Source organism: Pseudophryne corroboree, chromosome 3 (genome assembly GCF_028390025.1).
Source record: "Pseudophryne corroboree isolate aPseCor3 chromosome 3, aPseCor3.hap2, whole genome shotgun sequence".
Classification (NCBI taxonomy): domain Eukaryota; kingdom Metazoa; phylum Chordata; class Amphibia; order Anura; family Myobatrachidae; genus Pseudophryne; species Pseudophryne corroboree.
Genome location: NC_086446.1, coordinates 80742582 through 80759536, shown reverse-complemented (window position 1 = coordinate 80759536; position 16955 = coordinate 80742582).

Genomic DNA, 16955 nt, shown 5'->3' with positions numbered 1-16955 from the left:
CACTGTGCAAGGTGTCCAGGTGTCAGTTTAGTGGCAGTAAGGTGAACCGGTGCACTGCAAGTGAGGACTAGGATTGTGGAGACTCTCCTTGTGTCTATTATTCCATCTCTGACCAAGGAGTTTATTGCCACACCCGTTGGTAACCCTTTAGGGTTTTGCTGTTGCCCTTAGCAACAGCATTTCAGGTTCTCTACGTATTAAATCACAACATCTCGCTTCTTTCCATCTGAGCATTCCTAATACTAGGGAGACACCCAGTTTCTTAGCCTTTGGGCTTCTCTGTTCACTTTGTGTTGGTTTTGTTACCCTATCACCTTCGGTGTATGTAATGTCATATTCCCCAGTCTGTCTGTGAGTTCATTTGTTTTGCATCCCTCTCCGTTCAGACACCAGTACATTCCTGCTGGCACTGGTGTGCATAACATGTTCATTCCTGAAAAATTCAAGAGGGGAAGTATTGTCTGATTTCCATGCCAATAAAGCCTCGAGACATCCAGGCATCTCCAGAACTCCTGAATTATTGTCTCACGCCATCTGGTGGACTTATGTTACTCAGGATGTCCATGAGTTCGTGCAATCCTACAGAACCAGTGCCAAGAACAAAACTAATGTGTCCCCTTCTAGACATCTCTTACACGTCTGTGTCTTCTAAGCCATGGTCACATATCTCCATGGATTTTATCATGGATCTCCCAATATCCTCCAAATGTAATACTATCTGATAGTTGGCCGCTTTAGTAAAATGGCTCATTTCGTTCCTTTGACCAAACGCCCCAGTGCTAAAGATCTGGCAGCATTGTTCATTCAACATGTCTTAAGGTTGCATGGTTTGCTACAGTATATCATCTCCGATAGAGGTACCCAGTTCATTGCCCAGTTCTGGAGATCATTCTGTTCTGCTTTAGATATCAATCTCAGTCTTTCTTCTGGATATCATCCGCAATCAAATGGTCTGAAAGAACGTGTCAATCATTCGCTTGAACAATATCTATGCTGCTACATCTCTAAATGTCACAATGATTGCGCTGAACATTTACCCTTAGCGGAATTCACCTACAACAGTTCTTGTCAATCACCTATGATGATGTCTCCTTTTGTTTGTATATCTGGATACCACCACAGAGCTAATTCATTTGATCCTTTGCAAAGAGGTCCTCCTATGTCAAACCCAGTTTCTTGCCTCAGTATGATCTGGAAAAAGGTACACCATGCTTTAATTAAAGCCTCATTTTGCGCAAAAATTGTTGCTGATTAGCATCAAAGTGGGTGACATCGTGTCATCTGCCCGCGATATCCAACTTAGCCAGTCTTCACAGACGTTAGAACCAAGATTTATCAGTCCTTTCTGTATTACTAAACAAATTAACTCTGTAGCCTTTTTGTCTCATTGCTCTCTCTAAAGGGCCCCATACACTAGGACGATTTTACACGATTTCATACAATTCCAATATATTCCTCTGATATATTGTATTAAATTGTGTACAATCATATGCGTTTTAGATCGTATCCAATCTGTTGCGCATCGCCATGGCTGTCGGATAGGATCCCTTAGGTCGTTGGTGCTGCACTAATGATATATCGGAATTGGATGGAATCGGATGAAAAAAGTGTGTTTTTTGTGCATGTGATATATCACATGTGATGTATCACAGGGAAGTTTGACTGGCATTCTCAGGACACTTCCAGCCCCTGTAGCCCTCTATCCAGCCCATCAGATATATCTCATTGTACAATTGTATGCCGTACGATATATTGCATGTGAAGTATAGCGGCTTCATCAATCGCATGTGATATATCTTATGCAAAAATAGCACAAAAGTACCAAATCATATGGAATCACTCCCGGGAAGGTTCAAGGGAAATTACATCCAACTTCAGCCTCAGACATATCGTTGTAGTGTATGGGGCCCTTATGAAGGATTAATAAAAACTTTACGGAGGTTTTCTTGGATGTATTCTTCCATGGCCATGATTTCTGGGATGGACAGAACATATAGTTTCCTTTTAGGAAGGTTGGCACCGGGAATGAGCTTAATGGCACAATTTTAAGAACAATGTGGAGGGAGAGAGTTGACTTTTGTTCTTTGAGAGAACATCTAAATAATCATGATATGGAGATGGTAGCCCCTCTGGAACAGACTGCAGAATCCAGACAGGCAAAGAAAGACACTTAGCAGTACATTCAGCTCCCCATCAGATAATTTTGCCAGTCTTCCAATCTAAGACTGGGTTGTGGCTTCATAACAATGGTAGACCAAGGACCATAGGGGCCATGGGACAATGGACCAAATAAACATAACCTCTGAATGTAAGGCACCAATAACCAGTTGGAGTGGTGGTGTCTGAAAATTCACTTGTCTATCCAGGAGGGGACTTCCATCAAGGTGATTCCAATTTACCTGCCAAAATATCCAGGGATTGAGCAAAGACCGAGTCCATCTAGTTTCCATCCGCTCCGATATCCATGAAGGCCGAAGCCACATTGTTGTGAATACTGGCGGCAATTTGAACTGGAATTAATATAGAACTACTGGAAGAGACTGGAAATAGGCAAAATTAATCTCCTTTTCATTTAGGTATTTTCCTGCTTTCAGTGGAAAAGATACAAACAGAAAAAAGTAGCGCTGCAAATGGCATAAGTTAAAACATGCACTAATGCAATATGAATGGATATAAATTACAGTTTATTATACAATGTGGTTAAAAAGTAAAACAAATATTTTAAAAAATGGCAAAGAGCTGGTTACCACCCACTGAATTACATTCACAATAGCTTATTAGTAAGGCTACAGCATGTGAATTGGAGTGTCCGTTCCTAAATTAACCCTTTAAAAGGACTCTACTGTGAGCAATATCAGTTCCTTATACAAGTCTCACTGTCCAAAGTGAATATAATTGCCCATTAGCCGCTGGAGGAATGCAATTCCTGTTGGTGCAGTCCTTTTAATTGAACAGGGGTCCTCCAAATAGTGTGGCGTATGTTCCAATGTTGTACAGTGGCTTGTTTGTGTAGACACACCAGGTGGGGTAAAACAAATGATTGAGGATCTAGATAGACTAGAGGAATGGTCAAGAGTGTGGCAATTACAGCTTAATACCAAAAAATGCAAAATCATGCACTTCGGTCTCAAAAATCCAAAGGCTAATAGTATTAATGGCAGAATACTGGAAACTAATGAGGAGGAAAGGGATCTAGGAGTCACTATTTCAGGTGACTTAAAGGCAGGTAAACAATGTAACAAAGCAATGAGTAAGGCTAGTCAGATGCTTGGCTGCATTGGGAGAGGAATCAGCAGCAGAAAGAAAGAAGTAATAATGCCACTGTATAGGTCCTTGGTACAGCCTCATCTAGAATACTGTGTTCAATTCTGGAGACCATATCTTCAAAAGGATATTAATACATTAGAGACTGTACAAAGAAGAGCAACTAAAATGGTGCATGGCCTACATCACAAAACATACCCAGAAAGACTAAAACATCTCAATATGTATAGTTTAGAGCAGAGAAGGGAAAGGGGGGACATGACAGAAACTTTCAAATCTATCAAGGATTTTAACAAAGTCCAGGAGGGAAACATTCTCCAAATGAAGAGAAGCAATAGGACACGAGGACATGTACTGCGATTGGGTGGGGAGGTGGAGGGGAAATTTGAGGAAAAATAAGAATTTACTTACCGATAATTCTATTTCTCGTAGTCCGTAGTGGATGCTGGGACTTCCGTAAGGACCATGGGGAATAGCGGCTCCGCAGGAGACTGGGCACAAAAGTAAAAGCTTTATGACTAGCTGGTGTGCACTGGCTCCTCCCCCTATGACCCTCCTCCAAGCCTCAGTTAGGATACTGTGCCCGGACGAGCGTACATAATAAGGAAGGATTTTGAATCCCGGGTAAGACTCATACCAGCCACACCAATCACACCGTACAACCTGTGATCTGAACCCAGTTAACAGTATGATAAACGTAGGAGCCTCTGAAAAGATGGCTCACAACAATAAACAACCCGATTTTTTTGTAACAATAACTATATACAAGTATTGCAGACAATCCGCACTTGGGATGGGCGCCCAGCATCCACTACGGACTACGAGAAATAGAATTATCGGTAAGTAAATTCTTATTTTCTCTGACGTCCTAGTGGATGCTGGGACTTCCGTAAGGACCATGGGGATTATACCAAAGCTCCCAAACGGGCGGGAGAGTGCGGGTGACTCTGCAGCACCGAATGAGAGAACTCCAGGTCCTCCTCAGCCAGGGTATCGAGTTTGTAAAATTTTGCAAACGTGTTTGCCCCTGACCAAGTAGCTGCTCGGCAAAGTTGTAAAGCCGAGACCCATCGGGCAACCGCCCAAGATGAGCCCACTATCCTTGTGGAATGGGCTTTAACAGATTTTGGCTGTGGCAGTCCTGCCACAGAATGTGCAAGCTGAATTGTACTACAAATCCAACGAGCAATCGTCTGCTTAGAAGCAGGAGCACCCAGCTTGTTGGGTGCATACAGGATAAACAGCGAGTCAGATTTTCTGACTCCAGCCGTCCTGGAAACATATATTTTCAGGGCCCTGACTACGTCCAGCAACTTGGAGTCCTCCAAGTCCCTAGTAGCCGCAGGTACCACAATAGGTTGGTTCATGTGAAACGCTGAAACCACCTTAGGGAGAAATTGAGGACGAGTCCTCAATTCTGCCCTGTCTGAATGAAAAATTAGGTAAGGGCTTTTATATGATAAAGCCGCCAATTCTGAGACACGCCTAGCTGACGCCAGGGCTAACAGCATGACCACCTTCCATGTGAGATATCTTAATTCCACAGTGGTGAGTGGTTCAAACCAATGTGATTTTAGGAACCCTAAAACTACATTGAGATCCCAAGGTGCCACTGGTGGCACAAAAGGAGGCTGTATATGCAGTACCCCCTTGACAAACGTCTGAACTTCAGTCAGTGAAGCCAGTTCTTTCTGGAAGAAAATCGACAGGGCCAAAATTTGAACCTTAATGGATCCTAATTTTAGGCCCATAGACAGTCCTGCTTGCAGGAAATGTAGGAAACGACCCAGTTGAAATTCCTCTGTGGGGGCCTTCTTGGCCTCACACCACGCAACATATTTTCGCCAAATGCGGTGATAATGTTTCGCGGTTACATCCTTCCTGGCTTTGATCAGGGTAGGGATGACTTCATCTGGAATGCCTTTTTCCATCAGGATCCGGCGTTCAACCGCCATGCCGTCAAACGCAGCCGCGGTAAGTCTTGGAACAGACAAGGTCCCTGCTGGAGCAGGTCCTTTCTTAGAGGTAGAGGCCACGGGTCCTCCGTGAGCATCTCTTGCAGTTCCGGGTACCAAGTTCTTCTTGGCCAATCCGGAGCTACGAGTATAGTTCTTACTCCTCTCCTTCTTATGATTCTCAGTACTTTGGGTATGAGAGGCAGAGGAGGGAACACATACACCGACTGGTACACCCACGGTGTTACCAGAGCGTCCACCGCTATTGCCTGAGGGTCCCTTGACCTGGCGCAATATCTGTCCAGTTTATTGTTGAGACGGGACGCCATCATGTCCACCTTTGGTTTTTCCCAACGGTTTACAATCACTTGGAAGACTTCTGGGTGAAGTCCCCACTCCCCCGGGTGGAGGTCGTGTCTGCTGAGGAAGTCTGCTTCCCAGTTGTCCACTCCCGGAATGAACACTGCTGACAGTGCTATCACATGATTTTCCGCCCAGCGGAGAATCCTTGCAGCTTCTGCCATTGCCCTCCTGCTTCTTGTGCCGCCCTGTCTGTTGACGTGGGCGACTGCCGTGATGTTGTCCGATTGGATCAATACCGACTGACCCTGAAGCAGAGGCCTTGCTTGACTTAGGGCATTGTAAATGGCCCTTAGTTCCAGGATATTTATGTGAAGAGACGTTTCCATGCTTGACCACAAGCCTTGGAAATTTCTTCCCTGTGTGACTGCTCCCCAGCCTCTCAGGCTGGCATCCGTGGTCACCAGCATCCAATCCTGAATGCCGAATCTGCGGCCCCCTAGAAGATGAGCACTCTGTAACCACCACAGGAGAGACACCCTTGTCCTTGGAGATAGGGTTATCCGCTGATGCATCTGAAGATGCGATCCGGACCATTTGTCCAGCAGATCCCACTGAAACGTTCTTGCATGGAATCTTCCGAATGGAATCGCTTCGTAAGAAGCCACCATTTTTCCCAGGACTCTCGTGTATTGATGCACTGACACCTGGCCTGGTTTTAGGAGGTTCCTGACTAGCTCGGATAACTCCCTGGCCTTCTCCTCCGGGAGAAACACCTTTTTCTGGACTGTGTCCAGAATCATCCCCAGGAACAGTAGACGTGTTGTTGGAATCAGCTGTGATTTTGGGATATTTAGAATCCACCCGTGCTGACGTAGCACTACCTGAGACAGTGCTACTCCGAACTCTAACTGTTCCCTGGACCTTGCCCTTATCAGGAGATCGTCCAAGTAAGGGATAATTAAGACGCCTTTTCTTCGAAGAAGAATCATCATTTCGGCCATTACCTTGGTAAAGACCTGGGGTGCCGTGGACAATCCAAACGGCAGCGTCTGAAACTGATAATGACAGTTTTGTACCACAAACCTGAGGTACCCTTGGTGAGAAGGGAAGATTGGGACATGGAGATAAGCATCTTTGATGTCCAGAGATACCATATAGTCCCCTTCTTCCAGGTTCGCTATCACTGCTCTGAGTGATTCCATCTTGAATTTGAACCTTTTTATGTAAGTGTTCAAGGATTTTAGATTTAAAATTGGTCTCACCGAGCCATCCGGCTTCGGTACCACAAACAGCGTGGAATAATACCCCTTTCCCTGTTGTAGGAGGGGTACCTTGATTATCACCTGCTGGGAATACAGCTTGTGAATAGCTTCCAATACTGCCTCCCTGTCGGAGGGAGACGTTGGTAGAGCAGACTTCAGGAATCGGCGAGGGGGAGACGTCTCGAATTCCAATTTGTACTCCTGTGATACTACCTGCAGGATCCAGGGGTCCACTAGCGAGTGAGCCCACTGCGCGTTGAAATTTTTGAGACGGGCCCCCACCGTGCCTGAGTCCGCTTGTAAAGCCCCAGCGTCATGCTGAAGACTTGGCAGAAGCGGGGGAGGGCTTCTGCTCCTGGGAAGAGGCTGCCTGGTGCAGTCTTTTTCCTCTTCCTCTGCCCCGGGGCAGAAATGAGTGGCCTTTTGCCCACTTGTTTTTATAGGAACGAAAGGACTGAGTTTGAAAAGACGGTGTCTTTTTCTGCTGAGAGGTGACCTGGGGTAAAAAGGTGGACTTTCCAGCCGTTGCCGTGGCCACCAGGTCTGACTCACTCTTGATGCCAGGGTGCAAATATCCCTCTGTGCATCACGCATATATAGTAATGCATCCTTTAAATGCTCTATAGTTAATAATATACTGTCCCTATCCAGGGTATCAATATTTTCAGTCAGGGAATCCGACCAAGCCACTCCAGCGCTGCACATCCAGGCTGAGGCGATTGCTGGTCGCAGTATAACACCAGTATGTGTGTATATACCTTTTAGGATATTTTCCAGCCTTCTATCAGCTGGTTCCTTGAGGGCGGCCGTATCAGGAGACGGTAACGCCACTTGTTTTGATAAGCGTGTGAGCGCCTTATCTACGCTAGGGGGTGTTTCCCAACGCGCCCTAACCTCTGGCGGGAAAGGGTATAATGCCAATAATTTATTAGAAATCAGCAGTTTTTTATCAGGGGAAACCCACGCTTTATCACACACCTCATTCAATTCATCCGATTCAGGAAAAACTACTGGTAGTTTTTTCACACCCCACATAATACCCTTTTTTGTGGTACTTGTAGTGTCAGAAATGTTCAATGCCTCCTTCATTGCCGTGATCATGTAACGTGTGGCCCTACTGGACATTACGTTTGTCTCCTCACCGTCGACACTGGATTCAGTATCCGTGTCTGGGTCTGTGTCGACCATCTGAGGTAACGGGCGTTTTAGCGCCCCTGACGGTGACTGAGATGCCTGAACAGGCACTAACTGATTTGCCGGCTGTCTCATGTCGTCAACAGTTTTTTGCAAAGTGCTGACATTGTCACGTAATTCTTTAAATACGACCATCCAGTCAGGTGTCGACTCCCTAGGGGGTGACATCACTAACACAGGCAATTGCTCTGCTTCCACATCATTTTCCTCCTAATACATGTCGACACAATCGTACAGACACCCAGCACACACACAGGGAATGCTCTGATAGAGGACAGGACCCCACTAGCCCTTTGGGGAGACAGAGGGAGAGTTTGCCAGCACACACCAGAGCGCTATATATATACACAGGGATAACCTTATATAAGTGTTACTCCCTTTTATAGCTGCTGTATTATATATTAGCTGCCAATAGTGCCCCCCCTCTCTTGTTTTACCCTGTTTCTGTAGTGCAGGACTGCAGGGGAGAGTCAGGGAGCCGTCCTTCCAGCGGAGCTGTGAGGGAAAATGGCGCTTGTGTGCTGAGGAGATAGGCTCCGCCCCCTTCTCGGCGGCCTTTTCTCCCGCTTTTTTCAAGAAAACTGGCAGGGGTTAAATGCATCCATATAGCCTAGGAGCTATATGTAATGCATTTCTTTAGCCATATAAGGTTTTTACAGTGTTTTATTGCGTCTCAGGGCGCTCCCCCCCAGCGCCCTGCACCCTCAGTGACCGGAGTGTGAAGTGTGCTGAGAGCAATGGCGCACAGCTGCAGTGCTGTGCGCTACCTTATTTGAAGACAGGAACGTCTTCTGCCGCCACTTTCTCCGGACCTCTTCGCTCTTCTGGCTCTGTAAGGGGGCCGGCGGCGCGGCTCCGGGACCCATCCAGGCTGAACCTGTGATCGTCCCTCTGGAGCTAATGTCCAGTAGCCAAGAAGACCAATCCACTCTGCACGCAGGTGAGTTTGCTTCTTCTCCCCTTAGTCCCACGATGCAGTGAGCCTGTTGCCAGCAGCACTCACTGAAAATAAAAAACCTATTTAAACTTTTACTTCTAAGCAGCTCAGGAGAGCCACCTAGCATGCACCCTTCTCGTTCGGGCACAAAAATCTAACTGAGGCTTGGAGGAGGGTCATAGGGGGAGGAGCCAGTGCACACCAGCTAGTCATAAAGCTTTTACTTTTGTGCCCAGTCTCCTGCGGAGCCGCTATTCCCCATGGTCCTTACGGAAGTCCCAGCATCCACTAGGACGTCGGAGAAAATTACTTTACAGAAAGGGTAGTGGACAAGTGGAATAGCCTCCCATCAGAGGTGGTAGAGGCTAAGACAGTGGAGCAATTTAAACATGCATGGGATAGACATAAGGATATCCTTACAAAGAAATAAGGATTAAATAAGGTTAGAAATAAAAAAAAGGTAAAAAAAAAAAAAAAAGGGGCAGACTAGATAGGCCAAGTGGTTCTTATCGGACGTCAAATTCTATGTTTGGTTGTGGGCACTTAATAGAAATGGTGTGGAGAGTCCAGGGTTGCTCCAGGCACAAAAGTGAAGTCTTTCGTAATGCAGGTGAGTGGATAGGATGACAAACCTTACGCTTTTCGCTGCGTGCTCACTGCAGCTTTACCTATTTTTCTGTTTGTATGTATTTCAAGATTGGAGTGACTTCTTGGTGCAACAAATCATAACTATCCAGGGTCTCTGGAGTAGGATATTGTATGAGGAAGTCCTTTATCTGTTCTGAAAGCCCTATACGGAATTGGCTTCGTAGAGCAGGCTCATTCCAGTCGCTATCATTGGCCCAGCATCTGAACTCTGTGCAGTATACTTCGGCAGAGTTCTGCCCCTGCCTGAGTGAACATAAATGAGCCTCCAAACGGGAAGTGAGAATGGCCTTATAGAGCATCCTCTGTGCAGCCTGTGTGTTATACCTATGGTCTCCCTAGGACCTGATTAGATGCAATGGAAGTGTGTTTGGTACAACAACAATGGCGCTCACTGTTGTTACACAATAAAAGCAGGAATAAAACCTAGAAGAAACAATAAAATTCAGATAAACATATGGTAAATTCCAGTAAAATGATGCATGTATCGCAAATGACTAATGATCTATTTGTTCAAAGATTGCATTCACTAGATGATGCGGAGTATGTGGCATGTACCAATTCAAAAGGGTACAAAAAATAGTCATCAGATGGGAATCTTCTCATACAAGTTCAGAGTACATAAATAGGGTAATCCTTTGTGTAAATGCAAAGAAAGTTTGCAACAGCAGGTCAATTGGTGAAGACTGGAGTGTTCTTACCTGGTCCTTGTGGGCGGAGCCACTGGTAGTAATGTCAGTAGGGTGCCATCTGGTTTACGCACACTGCTGGGCTCCAAGGCTTAAAAACCATGTGATTTCTCCACTGATACTTGTAGTCACTATGGCTAGTGACTTCTTTTATTTAGTAGCTGCTTGGTGTAACAAATCATACTAAGCGCCTGATAAAATACTTTGCTATTTTTTATTTTCAAAGGAAAAAACAGTTGGCAAGATGCCCCTTGGCACTAAAAAAGTTACCTGGTTGTGCACCTCCTAGTTTTCTATTTGGCTGGTAGTCAAAATGCCCCTATTTGCATCTGCTTCACATGGCCTTCCTCGTATTCTGAGACTACCATAAATGAGGGCTATGGCAGTAGCTACTTTTCCATCCTCTGCTCCATAATATGCCATCCATCTTGATTGTCAGTTAGAGTAAGCTATCCAGTGTCTCCCGAGTAGGATATTGTATGAGGAAGTCCTTTATCTGTTCTGAAAGCCATATACGGAATTGGCTTCGTAGAGCAGGCTCATTCCAGCAGCTATCATTGGCCCAGCATCTGAACTAGGCACAGTATACTTCGGCAGAGTTCTTCCCCTGCCTGAGTGAACGTAAATGAGCCTCCACTGATGCTGCCCTGTCAGGATCATCATATAGAATTCCAAGGGCAAAGAAGGAGGCATCGACGGACTGTAGGGCAACATGGTCAGGCTTTCATCCAAAGGCCCAATCTGTGGATCTCTTTGTAGGAGAGAGATGACAATTCCCAAATGCTGAGCTTCTGACCTAGGTGAATGAGGCCTGCGTTTGAATTACAGTTTACAACTTTCACGGACGTTTACAAACTTTTTATGGTCACCAGAGAACCGATATGATAGGTTGAGCTTTGGTTTCTTTAAGGCTCAGCAAACATACCTAAGACTGCAATGCAACCTATACTTTCTGTGTTAACCCTTGAATTTGGTTAGCCAGAATGTGAGCAAGACTTTGGGGTAAATTTACTAAGATGGGAGTTCTATTTAAGGTGGGATGTTGCCCATAGCAACCAATCAGATTCCAGGTATTATCTTCTAGAAGGTGCTAGATAAATGAGAAGTAGAAGCTGATTGGTTGCTATGGGCAATATCCCATCTTAAATAGAACTCCCACCTTAGTAAATTTACCCCCTTGTGAGGAAGGATCTATTATAGATAATTAATCTCAGCTCTTGCAATTTATGAGCAGTTATGGAAATCCAGCGCAATTGTGTAAGACCCCTAGAGCCACTGAGAGGGTCTTGTGTCTTTTGTTACCTTAGTGTATTATGTACACACCGGTACTTAGGATGCTGCCAGGTCTTAAACCTCAAGCAGGAAGGACTTAACAAATTGGATGGAGGCCGCAGGTTAATAGGCTGGAGTAAAATACAGCAAAATACATACAAGACTAGAACACAGTGAGTTAACCGAGAAATCAAGGTTAAACTGTAGCTGAAGCAAATGAGACACTGATTTGGAACATGTAGCACAGTGCAATTGGTAATTCACTTGCATGCTAAGCTGGGGAAACAGGAAGGGAAAAAACCAAGACAGATACAAGGTCAGGCAAGGTTTAGGCACAACTGACAGATTATCCACAAGAGGATTAGAAAGTACTGGAACCTGGGACACAGACCAGCAACTTACAAAGGAGTATAAGCTATAACCGGACCTGTAACAGTAAGGTGAACCAATGAGCTGCACATGGCTACAGCCATCCGTTGACCAGCAACAACCGGGACCACCACCGTGGCTTGTACCAACAAATTGACAGAGACAATAGGTTGACAGGTAATGGTCAACAGTGACTTAGGTTAATATGTTTAAATAATCAACATTTCAATGGTCAACACAAAAAGGTCAACACTTTATTTTAGCCTAACCCAACCTTTCCCCAAGTACCTAACCCTCAAAATCACAAAAAATAAGAATTTACTCACCGGTAATTCTATTTCTCGTAGTCCGTAGTGGATGCTGGGAACTCCGAAAGGACCATGGGGAATAGCGGGCTCCGAAGGAGGCTGGGCACTCTAGAAAGATTTATGACTACCTGGTGTGCACTGGCTCCTCCCACTATGACCCTCCTCCAAGCCTCAGTTAGGACACTGTGCCCGGACGAGAGTACACAATAAGGAAGGATTTTGAATCCCGGGTAAGACTCATACCAGCCACACCAATCACACCGTATAACTCGTGATATTATACCCAGTTAACAGTATGAAACAAATGCGCCTCTCAACAGATGGCTCAACAATAACCCGATTTAGTTAACAATAACTATGTACAAGTATTGCAGATAAACCGCACTTGGGATGGGCGCCCAGCATCCACTACGGACTACGAGAAATAGAATTACCGGTGAGTAAATTCTTATTTTCTCTGACGTCCTAGTGGATGCTGGGAACTCCGAAAGGACCATGGGGATTATACCAAAGCTCCCAAACGGGCGGGAGAGTGCGGATGACTCTGCAGCACCGAATGAGAGAACTCCAGGTCCTCCTTAGCCAGGGTATCAAATTTGTAGAATTTTGCAAACGTGTTTGCCCCTGACCAAGTAGCAGCTCGGCAAAGTTGTAAAGCCGAGACCCCTCGGGCAGCCGCCCAAGATGAGCCCACCTTCCTTGTGGAATGGGCATTGACAGATTTTGGCTGTGGCAGGCCTGCCACAGAATGTGCAAGCTGAATTGTACTACAAATCCAACGAGCAATAGTCTGCTTAGAAGCAGGAGCACCCAGCTTGTTGGGTGCATATAAAATAAACAGCGAGTCAGATTTTCTGACTCCAGTTGTCCTGGAAACATATATTTTCAGGGCCCTGACAACGTCTAGCAACTTGGAGTCCTCCAAGTCCTTAGTAGCCGCAGGCCCCACAATAGGCTGGTTCAGGTGAAACGCTGACACCACCTTAGGGAGAAACTGGGGACGAGTCCTCAATTCTGCCCTATCCTTATGGAAAATTAGATAAGGGCTTTTACATGATAAAGCCGCCAATTCTGATACTCGCCTGGCCGAAGCCAAGGCCAATAACATGACCACTTTCCACGTGAGATATTTCAGATCCACGGTCTTTAGTGGCTCAAACCAATGTGATTTTAAGAAACTCAACACCACGTTGAGATCCCAAGGTGCCACGGGAGGCACAAATGGGGGCTGAATATGCAGCACTCCTTTAACAAATGTCTGAACTTCAGGTACTGAAGCTAGTTCTTTTTGAAAGAAAATCGACAGAGCCGAGATCTGTACCTTAATGGAACCTAATTTTAGGCCCATATTCACTCCTGCTTGCAGGAAATGCAGAGATCGACCTAGTTGAAATTCCTCTGTTGGGGCCCTTTCGGCCTCACACCATGCAACATATTTCCGCCATATGCGGTGATAATGATTTGCTGTAACCTCTTTCCTGGCTTTAATAAGCGTAGGAATGACTTCTTCCGGAATGCCCTTTTCCTTTAGGATCCGGCGTTCAACCGCCATGCCGTCAAACGCAGCCGCGGTAAGTCTTGGAACAGACAGGGTCCTTGCTGTAGCAGGTCTTGTCTGAGCGGCAGAGGCCACGGGTCTTCTGAGATCATCTCTTGAAGTTCCGGGTACCACGCTCGTCTTGGCCAATCCGGAACCACGAGAATTGTGTTTACTCCTCGCCTTCTTATTATTCTCAATACCTTTGGTATGAGAGGCAGAGGAGGGAACACATAAACTGACTGATACACCCACGGTGTCACTAGAGCGTCCACAGCTATTGCCTGAGGGTCTCTTGACCTGGCTCTCTAGTTTTTTGTTTAGGCGGGACGCCATCATGTACACCTGTGGACAATCCCACTGATTTACAATCATTTGGAAGACTTCTGGATGAAGTCCCCACTCTCCCGGGTGGAGGTCGTGCCTGCTGAGAAAGTCTGCTTCCCAGTTGTCCACTCCCGGAATGAACACTGCTGACAGTGCTATTAGATGATTTTCCGCCCATCGGAGAATTCTTGTGGCTTCTGCCATTGCCATCCTGCTTCTTGTGCCGCCCTGTCGATTCACATGGTCGACTGCCGTGATGTTGTCTGACTGGATCAGCACCGGCTGGTGTAGGAGCAGGGATTTTGCTTGACTTAGGGCATTGTACATGGCCCTTAGTTCCAGAATATTTATGTGAAGGGAAGTCTCCTGACTTGACCATAGTCCTTGGAAGTTTTTTCCCCTTGTGACTGCCCCCCAGCCTCGAAGGCTGGCATCCGTGGTCACCAGGACCCAGTCCTGTATGCCGAGTCTGCGGCCCTCCAGAAGATGAGCCCTGTGCAGCCACCACAGAAGAGACACCCTGGTTCTTGGAGACAGGGTTATTAAACGATGCATCTGAATATGCGATCCGGACCACTTGTCCAACAGGTCCCACTGAAAGATTCTGGCATGGAACCTGCCGAATGGAATTGCCTCGTAAGAAGCTACCATCTTTTCCAGGACCCGCGTGCAGTGATGCACCGATACCTGTTTTGGTTTCAGGAGGTATCTGACTAGAGAAGACAACTCCCTGGCTTTCTCCTCCGGGAGAAACACTTTTTTCTGGACTGTGTCCAGAATCATACCAAGGAACATTAGACGTGTAGTCGGAACCAGCTGTGACTTTGGGATATTCAGAATCCAGCCGTGCTGGCGCAGCACTTCCTGAGATAGTGCTACTCCCACCAACAACTGTTCCTTGGACCGTGCCTTTATTAGGAGATCGTCCAAGTACGGGATAATTAAAACTCCCTTTTTTCTAAGGAGTATCATCATTTCGGCCATTACCTTGGTAAACACCCTCGGTGCCATGTACAGTCCAAACGGCCGTGTCTGGACTTGGTAATGGCAAACCTGTACCACACATCTGAGGTACTCCTGGCGAGGATGGTAAATGGGGACAAGCAGGTAAGCATCCTTGATGTCCCGGGATACCATGTAATCCCCCTCGTCCAGGCTTGCAATAACCGCCCTGAGCGATTCCATCTTGAACTTGAATTTTTTTATGTATGTGTTCAAGGATTTTAAATATAAAATGGGTCACACCGAACCATGCGGTTTCGGTACCCCAAACCGTGTGGAATAGTAACCCCGTCCTTGTTGAAGTAGGGGCACCTTGAGTATTACCTGCTGGGAATACCGCTTATTAATTGCCTCTAGCACAGCCTCCCTGCCTGAGGGAGTTGTCGGCAAGGCATATTTGAGGAAACGGCGGGGGGGACACATCTCGAATTCCAGCTTGTACCCCTGAAATACTACTTGAAAGAAACAGGGATCCACCTGTGAGCGAGCCCACTAATTGCTGAAATTTTTGAGACGGCCCCCCACCGTACCTGGCTACACCTGTGGAGCACCCGCGTCATGCTGTGGACTCACAGGAAGCGGGGGAAGAATTTTGATTCTGGGAACAGGCTGACTGGTGCAGCTTTTTTTCCCCTCTTCCCTTGTCTCTGTACAGAAAGGAAGCGCCTTTGACCCGCTTGCTTTTCTGAAGCCGAAAGGACTGTACCTGATAATACCGTGCTTTCTTAGTCTGTGAGGAAACCTGAGGTAAAAATATTTCTTTCCAGCAGTTGCTGTGGATACGAGGTCCCAGAGACCATCCCCAAAAATTCCTCACCCTTATAAGGCAGAATCTCTATGCACCTTTTAAGTCAGCATCACCTGTCCAGTGACAGGTCTCTAATACCCTCCTGACAGAATGGACATTACATTCATTTTTGGATGCCAGCCGGCAAAATATCCCTCTGTGCATCCCTCATATATAAGACGACGTTTTTAATATGTTCTCATATTAGCAAACTAGTATGCTTGCCAGGGTCACCGACCACGCTGCAGCAGCACGATCTGCAGGTCTCAGTCTAGTACCCGAGTGTGTAAATACAGACTTCAGGATAGCCTCCTGTTTTTTATCAACAGGTACCTTCAAAGTGGCCGTTCCTAAAACGGCAGTGCCACCTTTTTTGACAACCGTGTGAGCGCCTTATCCACCCTAGGGGATATCTCCCAGCGTAACTTATCCTCCTGGCGGGAAAGGGTGGAACCCACGCTTTTCACACACTTCATTTATTCATCTGATGGGGGAACAAAACACTGCCTGTTTTTTCTCCCCAAACCTAAAACCCATTTTTAGAGGTGCTTGGGTTAATGTCAGAAATGTATAACACATTTTTTAATGCCGGGATCAAGTCACGGATGTTCCTAGTGGATTGTGTATATGTCTCAACCTTGTCGACACTGGAGTCAGACTCCGTGTCGACATCTGTGTCTGCCATCTGAGAGAGCGGGCGTTTTTGAGCCCCTGATGGCCTTTGAGACGCCTGGGAAGGCGCGGGCTGAGAAGCCGGCTGTCCCACAGCTGTTACGTCATCCACCCTTTTATGTAAGGAGTTGACACTGTCGGTTAATACCTTTCACCTATCCATCCACTCTGGTGTCGGCCCCACAGGGGGCGACATCACATCTATCGGCCTCTGCTTCGTCACCATATAAGCCTCCTCATTCAACATGTCGACACAGCCGTACCGACACATCGCAGACACACAGGGAATGCTCTAAACGAGGACAGGACCCACAAAAGCCCTTTGGGGGGACAGAGTGAGAGTATGCCAGCACACACCAGAGCGCTATATAATGCAGGGACTAACTGAGTTATGTCCCCTATAGCTGCTGTTTCTATATAATGTATACTGCG